This window comes from Phalangium opilio, unplaced genomic scaffold (assembly GCF_054372755.1).
Source record: "Phalangium opilio isolate 3A_F unplaced genomic scaffold, DU_Popi_V2 ptg000037l_1, whole genome shotgun sequence".
NCBI lineage: Eukaryota > Metazoa > Arthropoda > Arachnida > Opiliones > Phalangiidae > Phalangium > Phalangium opilio.
In genome coordinates, this window is record NW_028324160.1 from 8,369,008 (window position 1) to 8,384,599 (window position 15,592).

The following is a 15,592-nucleotide window of genomic DNA, read 5'->3' on the forward strand; positions in this document are numbered from 1 at the left end:
CGTATTTATTCTGACAACCAAAAAAAGACACGTCTCGACAGGAGCGCGAGTACAAAAAGAACAAACCGGAACTGACCCCCGTTACAGACGGAGGCGGGGATGTTTATTCCCGCGTAAACGTGTTTTAGTAAGTTTTACAGCAGTGGTTCGGGGCAGTTTAACATTATACAAAAATAAATTTAAAAAATGAAGAATGAACAAAGCAGTTGACGCAGTTTTTTCCCCGGGAAGGGGGTTCTTGGTGTGGACGGTCACAGATTCATCAACGATTTGACTTGAATTAGATTTCTCAACGGTTTCCAATGGTTTAAGTTCTTCATTGGTTTCTGGTAGTTTTGGTTCAGCAAAGGACGGCAGTAATTTAGGTTTTCCTTCGCAAGTTTGGTTTCGGAAACGGGGGTTACGACTCTGGTCCTTAAATTTAAGCCGCTTCGAATTTGAAGTTTGGTGGATCGAGCGGGAGTCGATGGTTCATCGTTCTGGGACATCTGGAAGAGAAAAAGAACCAAAATAATCAAGTAGATCTAAAATAACAGAAAAAGTTCACTGTTAAAAAAGGTATTTTGAAGGTACTACCTTCTTAGTACCCATGAACGTATTCTATTAGTTGTCTCACAGTGCGGGTATTATATGATTTCGTGAAAGATATTTTGGAAATATAAGGTGTATAATGAAACCTTTTAGAGTTTCAGCGCTGCTGGTGGTATTTTATCGTACCCTGGAAGTAGAAAAGGACTTAACAGATTCCTTTTCAGAGATTTTTTAGCTCCGGCGTGCTGATTATAACTAACACTTCTGAAGTAAAATACATGATATAATACTTCTAGCCCAAATTCTCTAACACAAAGAATAGGTTCGGAAGGGTAGAATAGGGTAGTGGTTTTCTACCCGAGATTTCAATTTCAATCTCAAGATTCCTAGCTAGTGGTTTTTCTTAAATATTTAATTACATATAATCAATATTAATTATTTACTTTGACAATTATGTACACTAGCATACGTTACATCATTTAAAGGCAATACAATTATGATATAATGCATTCATAATTTATAATTTAAACATAAGGTGTTGCAAACCTAAGCTATTGAAACAGTGTTTTTAAACATGAAAAAAATCTGTTTTTAAACATGATAAAAAAATCTGTTACGTATTCTTGTTTAAGTCTCTAGATCATTAACACTGTTTTTTGTGTACTATACGTTAAAAGGGCAGATTTGAAGTGACGTAACGTGCAGTTATTTTGAAGAACAGACACAATTTGTGAATCCTCGAGGAATTCCATTTCCTTTCGATGCGTATTTAGTTTGCATCTTTCAAGTTAAATAATAGAAGATAATTTCTGTTATAACAACGACTGCTGTTCCTGACGAGAACATGAAGAGAAAGTAGAAAGGAACGCAGACGCTACTCAGGTCCAAATCATTCACGCTTTTCAACGGTTTTTCCCACTTGATCTGTTCAATCCTGTAATCGAGCTCAAAGTTCAGAAATTTGAAAACTTTTGTTTCGAAAATGGGTGCCATACTGCAATAGAACACTCGTCAAACCAACTTATATTTTTACGATAAAATTCTTACAGACCTCAGTTGGACGGACTCGTGCAGTTGGGGACTGCTTCTCACCCAAGAGGTGTTGAACATGGTGTGTACGTAGTCGAACACGACGTCTTCTTGCGAAAAGTAAAGTCCTCCTTTGCTCTTGATGAGCTTTACGAAATTTTTGATGTCCTTTTCGAAATTGTGTAGGCCCATGTTCATACTTAAATGTGGTAGCATGCAAAGCAGCATTTCGACCGTTACTATCATAGCTTTTTTCCCGGAATTAATGGGTTCGAAATTTTTCTTCAAAGTAATTCCAGTTTCTTCATATACTTTCGGCTTATCGAATGCGCCAAGCCACTCTTTAACAGCCGGGTCCTGGGCTGCCTGTAGACACGCAACAATGATGTCAGAAGAATTGGTAAACTTAACATACAGATGGATATTCACCAAAACTCGGAGGTGATCGTATGTTTCCGGCAACATTGTAGGTGCAATTCCCGATTTGATCAAGTCCGAGAGAGTGTCGATGCAATTGTAGCTTTCCGTCGTGAACTCCGTCCGCAAATAACAACCCAAGTAGAACAGAATGAAAGTCACTCCGATCATCCACGACGAAGCCAGCAGACGACAAGTAATGTGAGGCAAAACGGAGGGAATCGCTGTAGGAAATAAAATTATCTAGTTCGCTTTACCATAAATGGTTAAAGCGCCAGCCATATTTCTTTATCGGGACATTTTCTTTGTTTAGAATGTCCCTCATTGGAAACTGGTTCGCTTGAGGGTCGATTGTTGTCAACTGTTAGGGGTGCGCTTAATCGCTTACGTTCAGCGCAGAAGAGCGACACGTTCTCCCAAACATTTTTCAAAGTTTCTCGGGCCATTTTCTTGGCAACTTTCCTGCTGGGTACCGATTCGTATTTGTTGGTTACGATGGAGTGAACGACGAGCAAAAGTGAGAGAAGCACCAAAGTGAACACAATTAAAATCACCACCTAATTGAACGGAGAGTGGGAAAAGAAAATTATTTGGTGGTGAATGGAATGTTAATTTAGCGAAATTTACTGGCGTGTCCATGTTTAAGAAGGACAAAGAAGTGGACGTGACTCTCTTCGGAACAGCCGAAAGTATAATCGTGTTGGTCGTTCCGTAGGGAAAAGACGGAGTGAAATATTCCAGTCGTTTATCGAAAATTGAGCGTGGCGTATCCAACGTGAAGATGTGAAATTTCTAAAACCATCTTAAGGATTAGGTATTTATAATTCTTAATTACGTAATTAACTATAAGCGTTTTAATCACTTACAGTGAACAAGTGTAGCATAGATTCGGTATATAATGAATTTAAGTAAGGAATTGGAACATGAGTCCACTTGACTCTGTAAATAGAGCGACAAAATGAATTAAAATATGACCTTAATTTATTCTTAATAGTTTTCATAAATTGAATGATATTCGTTTCTGAGGGATAATTAAGATAACATATAAGGAATTTTTCATATATTTTTGTCTCAGATCACAACCAAACGGTTCGATTACATTAGAGTTTTCCACATTTCGCAGATCGATTTCGTCAAAAGAGCGAGCAAGCCAAGATTATTTCATTGCGTTAAGGCGATTCTTTCTCGCTCGCCCCAATTTATAGTTGTGTAATAGTTTGAAATATGAAATTTACTTCATGTTCAGGGATCGTTTTAAATACTGCCGCATCATTTCGTTCTCGACCCTTTTATTTATGCTATAATGAAATTCCTGAAAATAAATAAAAGTTCAAATGTTCTAGAAAATGGATTTTAATCCCGAGACTCTGGGCAATCTCGCTTCAACAATAATTATAAACTCACTGCAAGTGTCCCGTAGTTAATTTCGGTCTCATTGGCGAACCTAACCACGCATTTGTGAAAATCAAGGATAAATAACATTTACGATTTGAAAATTCAAATTCTATACCTGTATTTGAAATATCGATTATTTCCCAGAAATTCCATTTCGTTCAGCGCCATTTTGGGCTCCACTTAAATCATAACGTGTAAAATCCGAAATTCGAATTACGACAATCCTATTATCGTCAAATCTCTAAAATTTTCGAGGCATAACGATTTTGTTAAATTTTAAGAAAGTTTGCTACGCTCCTTCGAGTACCTTTTTACTTTTAAGTATGTCAAGCCTCGTGCCGAACAGTTTGCATAATGAATATAAAATATCATTTTAATAGCTAATTTTGTTAACCAAACACTCCTGCTAATGTTTCTGTTTCCAGGGTAACTGAAATGAAAATGATGAATAATGCATTTTTCCAATCAATATTTTTAATTTAAAATAAACCCAGGCTAAAAGAGTTGTACTTTTAAAGTTTAAAATATGGAAGGGAATGGGTTTTGTAGGGGAATTTTACCCTTTCTAAGACTGAATTCGGCTATGTACAGACTCTCGTTACATATATATTCTTGGTCTTGCTCGTCACCCCACCTCCAATCTGTTTCGTTTTTCAAGAGGTGATGAAGTGGACTGGCGATTTTAGCGAAATCTTTTATAAATCGCCTGTAATAGCTCGCCATGCCGAGAAAACGTCTAAGCTGACGGACGTTCCTTGGGGTAGGGAATTCGGCCACCTTCACACCAAGCTCCGAAACAATACGTCCCAAAATTTTGCATTCCTTTTTGCAAAATTGCATTTTTGCTGCGCTCATTGCCAACCCTGCTTCCAATGGTATCGTTCCTTTCAACCGAATTCCCTATGGACCGAACTCCCATTCGACCGAATATCCCGCAATGATTTTAGATTTCCAGCCCAATGGCTATATTCCCAATGGACCGAAATCCCAATCGTCCGAATATGCCCCTAAAAAATACTTGAATATAATTTGAAACACTGTAGCCGTCAGCGATTAGCTGGTGTAGTGGATACGATGTTGGACTGCGAAGCGATAGGTTGTTGGTTCGAATCTTCGAAAGGTATGTTAATAATATTAAAAGTAAATGTTTCGTGATACTAATTAAAACGCTCAGTTTCATTCCTTTCAAGGCAAGAGATATATAGAATTAATAAACAAATTTTGCTTAAAATGAAGTACAGTCTTAACGGTAGTTCCATCAATGTCTTAGAGTTTTATATTAAAATTTTAATAATTTTGTTTCGGGTGGGTTAGGTTCGGTTAGGTAAGGTTCGGTTAGGTTAGGTTAGGTTAGATTAGGTTAGGTGAGGTTTGGTTCCAATAATTCGTTGACACCTTTTCCAAAATATGCTCCTTTTAATTAGCTACCACCTTTTCCAAAATATTCCCCCTTTAAATAGCTACCACCTTTTCCAAAACATTCTCCTATTAATTAGCTGCCACCTTTTCCCAAAGATTTTCCTATTAATTAGCTGCCACCTTTTCCAAAATATTCTCCGATTAATTAGCTGCCACCTTTTCCAAAACATTCTCCTATTAATTAGCTGCCAACTTTTCCAAAATATTCTCCTATTAATTAGCTGCAACCTTTTCCAAAACATTCTCCTACTAATTAGCTGCCACATTTTCCAAATTATTCTCCTTTTAATAAGCTACCACCTTTTCCAAAATATTCTCCTTTTAATTAGCTACCACCTTTTTTAAAATATTCTCCTATTAATTAGCTGCCACCTTTTTTAAAATATTCTCCTATTAATTAGCTGCCACCTTTTCCAAAACATTTTCCTATTAATTAAAAATATATTTAATGCAAAATTATACAGTATGTCTTCTTCCAGTTCAATAGAATTTCGGTCCAATGGGACTATAATAAAATCGCACCTTTGGGGTACGTTCGGTCGAATGGGACACCACAAAAAAGCCGTTCTGTGGAATGGGAATTCGGTTCAATGGGACCAAAGCCTTCCAATAACCGATTGAATGCGTTTTCCAACGTTTCTAAATGTGAACTAAAATCTGCGGAAGCAATAATTAAATCGTCCAAATAAGCGCAGACGCCTTTTCCCGATAGCGATAGGTCAGCAAACATGTTGTTGACCATGCGCTGAAATGTAGCCGGTGCACCGATGAGACCAAACATGACAACTTTTGGTCGAAACAATCCGCTCGGTGTCACGAGCGCAGCTATGTCGCGGTGTGGCTCAAATATCGGTACTTTATGGTATGCGGCGTTCATGTCTAAGGTCGTTATGAAAGCGGGCTTATGGATGGAGTCTAAAATGTCGTCTATACGCGGCAACGGATATGCGTCTTTTCTAGTTATACTATTAACCGGTCTAAAATCTATGCACATTCTCGGTTTCGACTTTTGCATAACTAGAAATGCTGGGCTTGCCCAGGGGCTGTTACTTGGCTCAATTAGATCTAACTTAATCATATCACTAATAATGTTCTCTAAAATCACCCTTTTGGCTGGGTTGAAACGGTATGGGAGACTAGATTTTGGTAACGCGTTCCCCACGTCAATATAATTATAATGTTCGATTCTTTCGGTTCTACCGGGAATTGTGGAAAATATGCTTCGGAACCTATACACCAGTCCCTAAGCTGTTCCTGCTTCTCAAAATCTCCTGTCCTTTCTAAGATTGCTTTAATTCCTTCATAATCGGTGAAACGGTTTTGATGAGCTAAACTACAACACAATGGTACCTTTGCATTTACATTCTGAAATTCTATTAGCTCGCTATCCTTATCGGGCCAACTAAATCTTTTTTTCCCAAAATTAGCTATCATACCCGTTTCCCGTAACATATAACTACCTAGAGACGAATACTCTATGTTCGGAACGTAGACTGCCTCAAAACTTAAAATTGTTTCTTCTGTAAACCAAAATCTACTTTAATTAAACCTTCTGTAGCCAAAAGTGAACCATCTGATTTAGCTAATGTTAAATTATTTTGTTTTGTGCAATATCCGAATTTTTCTATATGGGGTTTTATTGCGCTGTTAAGCAAAGTATGAGTGGATCCAGGATCCAGTAAAGCTAAGCACGGTATAGGACCTACACAAATATCAAGATAATCTTGACCCCCTACAAAGTTCAGTGGTTTCGTTATACACGAGCTAGCGAGGTTCTCCTTCTTCTTTACCTCGATGTGGGACGGCTTACCCCTATTTGGCCGCCCGCCACTTCGTTTCCCTTTCTTTTGTTATCGGAACCGGCCCATTTTTATTTAGACAGTGAACATTTTTGTGCCAGACTGTTGGCATTCGTAACACTGAATGTTTGGAAAGTAAGGGGCACTCCTTCCGTGGTCTGGCCGGTTACTTGGCCTAGACCAACAATTGTCTATGGTATGCCCCTGTTTCCCACAGCGCGCGCATTCACGAGGACGAGCACCGTTATTTACTCTTTGAAAATTTTGACGGGTTGGTTGACCGGCAGTGTTCGCACTATGGTTAGCTACATTTTGATTTAAGAACGAAGGCTGCCTATTCCTTCTTGCTAATCTTTCTATCATTACCGCGTCATCAATTAAATCTCGTAACGTGGCATAACTCTTCGATATGAGATGGATTTTAATCTCCGGTCTGAGATTGCGTCTCGCTAGCCTGACTTGTTCGGCTGACGAAAGGGGCTCATTTAATTGTCCAAACAATTTTTGGAGGACGTCTAAATATTCACAGACCAATTCCTGTGTTTTTGTAAGCGTTCACTAATTTTATCCTTGACATGTTCGTCATTAGTCGTACGCTCGAAACGAGCCCTACATCTACTTTTAAAATCGGCCCAGTCATGAAATCCGCCCTCTTCGTCAAACCAGTCAAACGCTGGACCCAACAACATTGTCAACATCCATCGTTGAATAAATTCTGATTCAGGCTGATTGCTAGTTAGCATCACCTGTCTCGCTCTCTTCAAAAACTGTTTCGGACCGGGGTCTGACGGATTACCGGTGAACGAGGGAATGTTTAATGGGGTAGAATAAGTAAAGGATGGCCCTGGAAATACTGGAGGGGGAGCTACCATAGATCCTCCCGAGGTTGCTGTATTTGGATTTACGCTAGGAGCGCTAGCGTTGGACGTTACAAATACGGCGCTTGCCGCACCTGACGCAAAAGCATTTTGCATTAGGGTTTGAATCAAGTTTTGTTGAGAATTTTGGGTAGTGATTAATGAATCAATACGTGTTGATAATGCGTTTAGGGCATCCCGTGGGAGTACTACATTCGAAGAAGCTTTAAGTGAGGCATTACCGCTATTATTACCAGTGGGAACATTACTATTACCGACGGGAACATTACTATTACCGATGGGAACATTATTATTACCAGAATTAACATTACTAATTAAACTAACACCGAGACCCTGAGTTCCAGGAGAGATGGTCTGAACGGGACCTGCTGTGGGAACACTTTGCGTTTGTGCCTGACTCACATTGGGATGAAGAACAGTAGGGAAGCTAGGAGTTGTAGGTTGTGATTTAATAGGCGACGGTTGCCTGGAATGCGTCGAGGTTGATGACAAATACATGGTTTCGTTCACACCTTGCGCCGAATTACTACCTGGCTGACTTATCGCGTTGCGTCTCTCATAACGCTCATTACGTAACTGTTTTAATGTCTCTACTAACGTTGAATCGGATCTACTATAAGTATTAGCTATAAACAAAACCTTTAGTTTCTGTTACCACAATTAAACCACTTAAACCATTCGATACAGTACGTTAACTAAAAATCAAAAACTCTTTCAACCCTGCACAGTTACCGTAATTACACACTATCTTACAACCCTACACATCTAATCCTACTACTAGCATTTCCTTATTTAAAAACACTATTTAACTATATACGAACAAAACCATGGTATTCTTTCTAACGCCCATCTTACACTTCGAATAAAGCCTTTGTATCCCGGACGGACCCCCATTTTATCGATAAATACTTTTACCTCCGGGTTCCTCCACCCTTAACGGTAGAGGGTGGGGTTAGCGAGTCTTGTCCATATGTCTAGGGTATTTTTTTCTACTTTTGCGTTAGGAATAAGAAGACCATGGTTTAGGTTTCGCAAATACTCCAGATTTAATCATCAATCAAATAAAAACAACAATTCAACTAACAGCAAAATATGCATTGGCCTTACGGCTGTACCAATGCCAAATAAAGGACGTCAATAGTAAATTAAAAATAAATCTGTACGTTACAGTTTGTAGCGAGCGTCCTGTTCCTTGACCGTCACGACGCGTAACCGGGTGCCGAATATTTACAAGTTATTTACATATATTTACACGTCGCGCACCTCGCGTATGCCATCGGGGCTATATCGTCTTTTCGGAACATCGTAGTTCACAGGAACTCTTTTATTTTTTTGCTCCTCTTGCAAGGTTCGGATCTCATGTTATCATGTCATTATCTCCTGTCTCTCTCCTATGGAGTCCGTCTTTTTATGAGTTTTCATTTTGGACCCGCATCTATGTCCACCAATTAAGACCGCGTCCCGGAAGCCTGCGAAACTGCTTTCCAATCAAACGAAAGCCCGCGAAACCTTTGCCAATCAGGCAAGGGTTAGCGTCCGGTCATGTCACGCGTGGTGTACACTGAACGCTCGCCATTGGTCAGAGGCATTCCCGGGGCATGCTCGACCATGGAGGTAACTTTCTCACGACCTTGAAAGTTCGAACACCTTAGCACTGGTGGTCGAGGCCGTGATAATAATATTTTAAAAGAACGCTTTAATTTTTACAATGATTTTCCTCCGTGCCTAGTAGTTCTTTTGTATTTTCTATTTCTGACAAAAAGGGTTTCGACCAATGTTATGTAGAAAGTACCAATTGCCCATAGGTAGGGCTTTATTTTTGGTTGGCGACAACCTAGGCAATTGGTACTTTCTACATAACATTGGTCGAAACCCTTTCTCTCAGAAATAGAAAATACAAAAGAACTATAGGCACGGAGTTGAACCTTGGGGATTACCAGCGGTCCTCACTTGGGATGGTCACCGCTAAAACCTTGCGAAAGTAATGTTTAAGCTATAGATAGGATCAGGAGACAAGAAAGGAGCGAGGCCTAACACTCTAACCATGGCGCCTGAAAGTCGTGCAAAAAATATAACCCCTTTGTTACTCTTTGAGCGACCAGCGCCCGAGAGAGTTTAAAGGCGGAAATAGTACACAGAACATGGCGACCCAAGGGCTCGTAATAGTAGCCACATCGTACGAGTGAATACCCCCTCTATACCTACCCTAATGAGTGGATAACCCCTCTATACCTTACCCTAATGAGTGAATAATGCTATCTTTTACAATGCTTAAATGATTTACCGTGCATAAAATCAGAGTGAATAGCCCCTCGATGCCCTACCCTAAACAGTGATAAAAACTTCTGCCCGGTCGGCAAAAATTTAATATGCTTTTGCCTCTCCAACCGCGAAGTTATATCTCCTGGCCTCGGATAAGATCATGACTCCTAGTTGAAGAGATAGATGGAGAGAGAGAAGGGGACTGTGCCTGGGACAGACCTCTCTCTCCGAGTATAGCACTTTATTCGAGACCGTCTCTTAACAAGCGATTTTAGGCGAGGCTGTATAGTACTGGGCTGGCAAGTGAAAGGTCCGCGGTTCGATTCTCCGTGGAGAAAGAAAAGTTAAAAAAATCATTTCTTCCCTGGATTAAGTTTAAAACTCCACCTGTGAACTGCAACGTTAACTAAACGTTCTACTGACGGAATAAAGGGGGGTGGGTGAGGCGGTAATGGTGTCCTGTTCTCTTATATTGAGTTATAATAAGCTGCCGTCGGAGATTGGGCGTTGTCTATCCTGTGGCGTGAAAACATATTTCCTCCATGACTTAACTTTCTTTTAAGGACGACGAGAAACCTGCTAGAGCGTAGTCTATGAAGAAAAATATAGAAGAGAATCATGCACTACCTACCAGGTTTTGCTTAAAGATTTACCAAACTAAATCCATGCAGTAAGTTTACATGAGTCTTTGTATCAAATTTTCTCACAACAATATGGTGTTAAAAGCTAAAATTCGATTTGCTCTTCACGCATTAGCTTCAATTTTCTAAAACAATGGTTCTTTGTTTCTTAATAATATCAAACTATTAACTTTATTTGATTTCAATTTAATGGTACACTTATTTTCCTTGTAGTTTGTACTTGCACTATGTTCTTACCTCTCCGAGTGACGTATGTCACGGAGAGGTTCTATTTCGACGTGTTTGTCTGTGTGTCTGTTGTTATCCCCACGTGACCGCGGTCGCAGTTTGCAAATCGGACCAAACGTGTTGTGCATTTCCGGACCGCATTTCCTGGAAATTTCGAAAATTGTATTCCACTTACACTGGCTATTATTCCAATGCCTGTCTAACACCACCATCGCCTGGATTTTTGTCCTGTACTTTCCGATTTCTAATCACCAATATTTGCTGCTCTTTGTCCATCCCACATGGACACCAGTCTGTACACACTGGCTTCTAAACACCACCATCTTCTTGTCTTTGCCCATCCCACATGGACACCAGTCTGCACACCCCGGCTTCTAAACACCACCATCTTTTGGTCTTTGCCCATACCACATGGACACCAGTCTTTACACACTGGCTTCTACACACCACCATCTTCTGGTCTTTGTCCATCCCACATTGACACCAGTCTGTACACACTGGCTTCTACTCCACTATAATCGTTAAGGTTAAGATATACGCGGCGATCGGCAAGGCATTAAGAGAAACGTCTAGCCTCCCAATGGCGGGGCTTCCACCAAAGGTTCACGCAATTGCGGATTTGCTTATCCATATCTACGATTCGAATCCATTATATACTACCTATTTGAGAAGGCGACGCAACAGGCGTATGCTTCATTTCAAACGTCAAAATTAGTCAAGTCTCTCAAGAATGATTAATTGTTCTTTTTTAAAACGATGAATCTCTCAATAAGGCGAATAACTAACGAAGAAAATGAAATGTTTAATATTAATAATATTTATTCTAGTATTTAAGATAATCTTGTTTCTCAAATCAAAGTTAATACGAAAATGGTTAAAAAGCAGTCTATGTGATTGTCTGTGTGTGTCCGTCCGTTATTACGCTAGTTCACCGCGTTAGCAGTTCGCCTTGTCTTGATGTGTAAAGAAATACAACAAAACCTTATTATTTGGTTTTCTTATAAAGTAAAATTAATATATGGAAATATTTTTCGTAATTTCGATGCCTTTAGCAGTTTTGTAGCCTGAAAGCTCTCTTTCATTTTGATATCCCAAGAATATTTTTTTATATTATTATTTGAAATGGATGTTTATATATTACTTTAGCTATATTACATCTGTTTATAACATAATCCTTTCTTTAATGATTACAAAAGAACGCTATTATGTCGGTCAAATGAACTTTTATATGTCAATAGGCCTAGTTAACCAAAATGTAATCGCTTGGTTTTCTTTTCTGTAATGCAGAGACATTAACGGTTCAGTCTTAAGAGAGAGCCGAAAGTTAAATACACTTTTAAATAATCAGGCTTAGATTTTATATTTGAATAAAGAATCATGGTGGAAATCTGGGCCACGTTTAGCAGCGCGGTTAGCAATGTCCTACAGAACGGGATTTTGTTTTTGTGCTTAGCGCTGAGCCAGCTCGATCACCAAAGAAAATAGTCGGGTTTTTGGATAACGTGACGTAACACGCGTAGTTCTCAGCTTGGCGAAAAAACATGGAGGAAGTATTACAAATAGCTCTTGGTGATTCTGATGGGACTATACCTATTTAATTGGCGTGAAACCAGTTGATCACGCGATAGTTTTAAGAGACATGTTAGTCTTTCCAATTTTAAATATGAAATTTGCTCTTATCTATCTCTATAAATATGTTATCATACAAATTTCGGTACCTTGCAAACTTTATTAAGCTTGCGTCATTTTTAAAACACCGATGACCGGAGAAAAGCGTTCAGCAAAGCTATGACGACAGAGCTCAATGGTAAACGTATTCCAAAATCCGTTGTCTTTTTTGGTGAGTTCTGCTGATCGTAATTGGATTATAGCTTCGTGTTTTCATGCTTTTTATGGTGCGCATTTACTTTCAGTGCATGTAGCCACAAATAAGCTTTGGGGTTATGTAACGTTAACAGTCATGTTGACAAACTAAAAATATCGTTGAGGTGAAACGAGAGGATAGTGTTTACACGGCAACCCTGCTTTGAATATGTCTTTGATCTTAGAGGGTATACAGTTGAGGAGTAGAAAATTGGGCCTTTACAAACACGTAAAGGTAATATCCCTCCAAATTTTTATCTCTTGACTTCACGTTTTTCCCCATCGGATGATTTTAATGTGTACAAGTATATCCTTATTGGATGTAAAATGTCGTCTGATTTACAGTTTATTCGCCATGATTTGTATACTGGTTTAATATTTCATAAATTTTAACTTCAGTATTTGTTCATAAATAAAAAAGAAACATTTCCATATCTGAGTTTATAAGTTTACTCGGAGAGCTAATATTTTGGTTTTCCCAACTTGTTATAAATTGGATTTGGTTTGCTTTGCACTAAACCCTCAGAATCGTAAAAAATTGTCCAAATACAGCAGTTATAATATTACTAGTTAAAGATAAGATTCGATCTATAAGTTTTTATTTTCTTTTTGGTGCTTTTGGCGCTTAAAGAAAAAGTTCAAGTAACATAAGAATATATACCTTAAAAGAACGGCTTTTTCTACATATAAATTAAAAATTATTAACCAAAAATAAATGATCTTTTACTACTAAGTCGAACCACTTACCCGCAATCAAACTGATGTGCACATTAGCACATGATTATATCTGTGCAGACTTGGTCAAAATTCTGTGCTGTGTCAAAGTCACCACTCTGCACATGCTTTGTCCAAGATTGTACAGTTTTTATTAACAGTGTTTGATCTCGCTAAGCTTCATCCAAAAACCAACGCCGCAAAATTACATTCTTTCCGATGGTATTTTCAAGTCCAACAATGGCTAGGAAAAGATTTAATCCCGAACAGTGGGGAAGGTTTCGTGATCGCGAAAGTCAAAAACCCATTCACACAACTCTCCTTTCTGCATCAGATGAACTTTCAACACTCATCACCTGCACCTGCAATCTGCAGAACATCTTGTGTAAAGAACTGTAAATGTAGACGAGGAGGATTAGTTTTCTCGGCATTGTGCGGACATTGTCAAGGTATTAGCTAAAATAAAAAATCTTCAGGATGATGATAAATATGAAACAAATGTTAAAAACGTGTCCTAAATCTAATCCATTCCCTAATCAACATGTTGAGTAATATCACAAGGAGAATAATCTAACCCCAAGGTCCTAAATAAGATTTTTTGCCGTAGCCTCTAGTTCTGAAAATTGTGACGTTAAGCTTTTTGACGTTCCCAACGGAGCTCGTGTGAATAGAAAGATAAAATTACTAAAGTCTCGACCACGACCGGGAAAGAGGTTTTTAATCAGCGCTCCACAATTAAACAGGCGGGGCTAATTTTTTTATCTGAGTAAGTTCAAGCATTGAGGTTTCATCCATGTGCACGGTGTTTACGTTATTTATGGCGACGACGTATCGAGTGACGTGCTAAGGCTTTTAAAGAAGTTGGTTATTTCGACATAATGGATGAATCAGAAGCCGACAGAAATATATTTTTCTGGCACGGAAATACTCTGAGATTGTTTTGAGAGCCCTTTATCTATTTTTAAATTAATACATTTACAACCAATTCCTAATTCCTAACTTGCTCCGCCATAAAGTGAACTCCGATCGTTTTATAAAATAACACCCTCAGAGCGCATCGCGTAATCGTAAAACTGACCAAATTCCCACAAACTAAGATTTTCCAAGCTGTCAGGACGATTCGGATATTCGTCGTCGACGAACCCTTTTTGGCAAGTGTCCGTGCTTTCGGGGTCAGTTTCCCTCAAACGCGCGAGTTCCTTGTAACCTTTCAAAACTCTCGATAGGTTTTCTTTTAAGTTAGTGTTAATAAATTTAGTGCTGTCGGACTTGTTGTAAAGGTCTTGGCCCAGCATCATATCGAGAGCTTCATAAATTCCTATTTGCTTGCACGTCAAAGATTTCAATCTATAGGCAAATAATTTTTTGGACAAACTTTCGTTCCCTAACTCGGCAAAGGTTTGGTGCATGTAAGCCCGGTCTCCCTTTGTCACGTAAGCCGTGACATAGTTTGCCACTATTTCCGATTGGTCAGCGACAAATTGCAAATCCATGTTGGCTTTGGAAGCCAATAATAGCGTGGGATTATAATCATTGATTAAAACTTCGTGCTGTTTTCTCGGCAAGTCGTACAGTCGTTTCTGCACCTTCTTCCTTTTACGGTGACGAGTAACTGATCTAACAGAATTCATAGTAGCAATGTTTGTTACGTTTCGAGGGAAACCGTAACGACACACTTTCAATCCTTTTTTAGAATTTTTCACCTTCTTATAAAAACTGTAGGTGCATTTGTGAGTTTGGAATTTTTTTACCAGCCGTTGCAGTTCCGGACTTACCGATGCTCTTGGCATCGAACACGTGACGTGTTTTTGCACGTAATCCAAAATAGTCTCGGTAGAAGAAGTTCCAATCTTTGGAGCGTCCTTGGCCCACAAAGGCATGTGGTAGTGAGGGAAACTGCGAGATTGGTATTCAACCCGCTAAAAATTATGTTCTATCATGGCAAGAACTGGATATTGCTTACACAAAATAAAGTTGTTTAGCAGCGTACGAACTTTGTTGTGAAAGTGCAAATTGATGCTAAGTCGGTCGAAATTCAACTGTTCAGCAACCGTCATCGACTCTACTCCTGGAACGTCTGAATTAATTTTTCTCAAGTGATCGTGCAGTTCCTAGTCATCGTATTCGGCCGGATTAAAAGTCAAGAGCCACATGGGAGGACCAAATTAATCGCTAGAACGGATCTAAGGACTTTATACCAGTAGTCCTTAGTTCCTCTAATGTGACCCAAGAATAACTAATTACTAAATTACTCTCAAGTTCTTTATCGCCAGATTCAACTCGATTGAGCAAATTTTCAACCCCACGAAGAACGTAGTTCAAACTGCTAGAAATCGCTTTCATTTCGCTTTCTTGATAAGAATAGAAGAGATAGGCTTAATCTCGTCTAAAAATTGGACTTTTGTTCAGAAGGCAA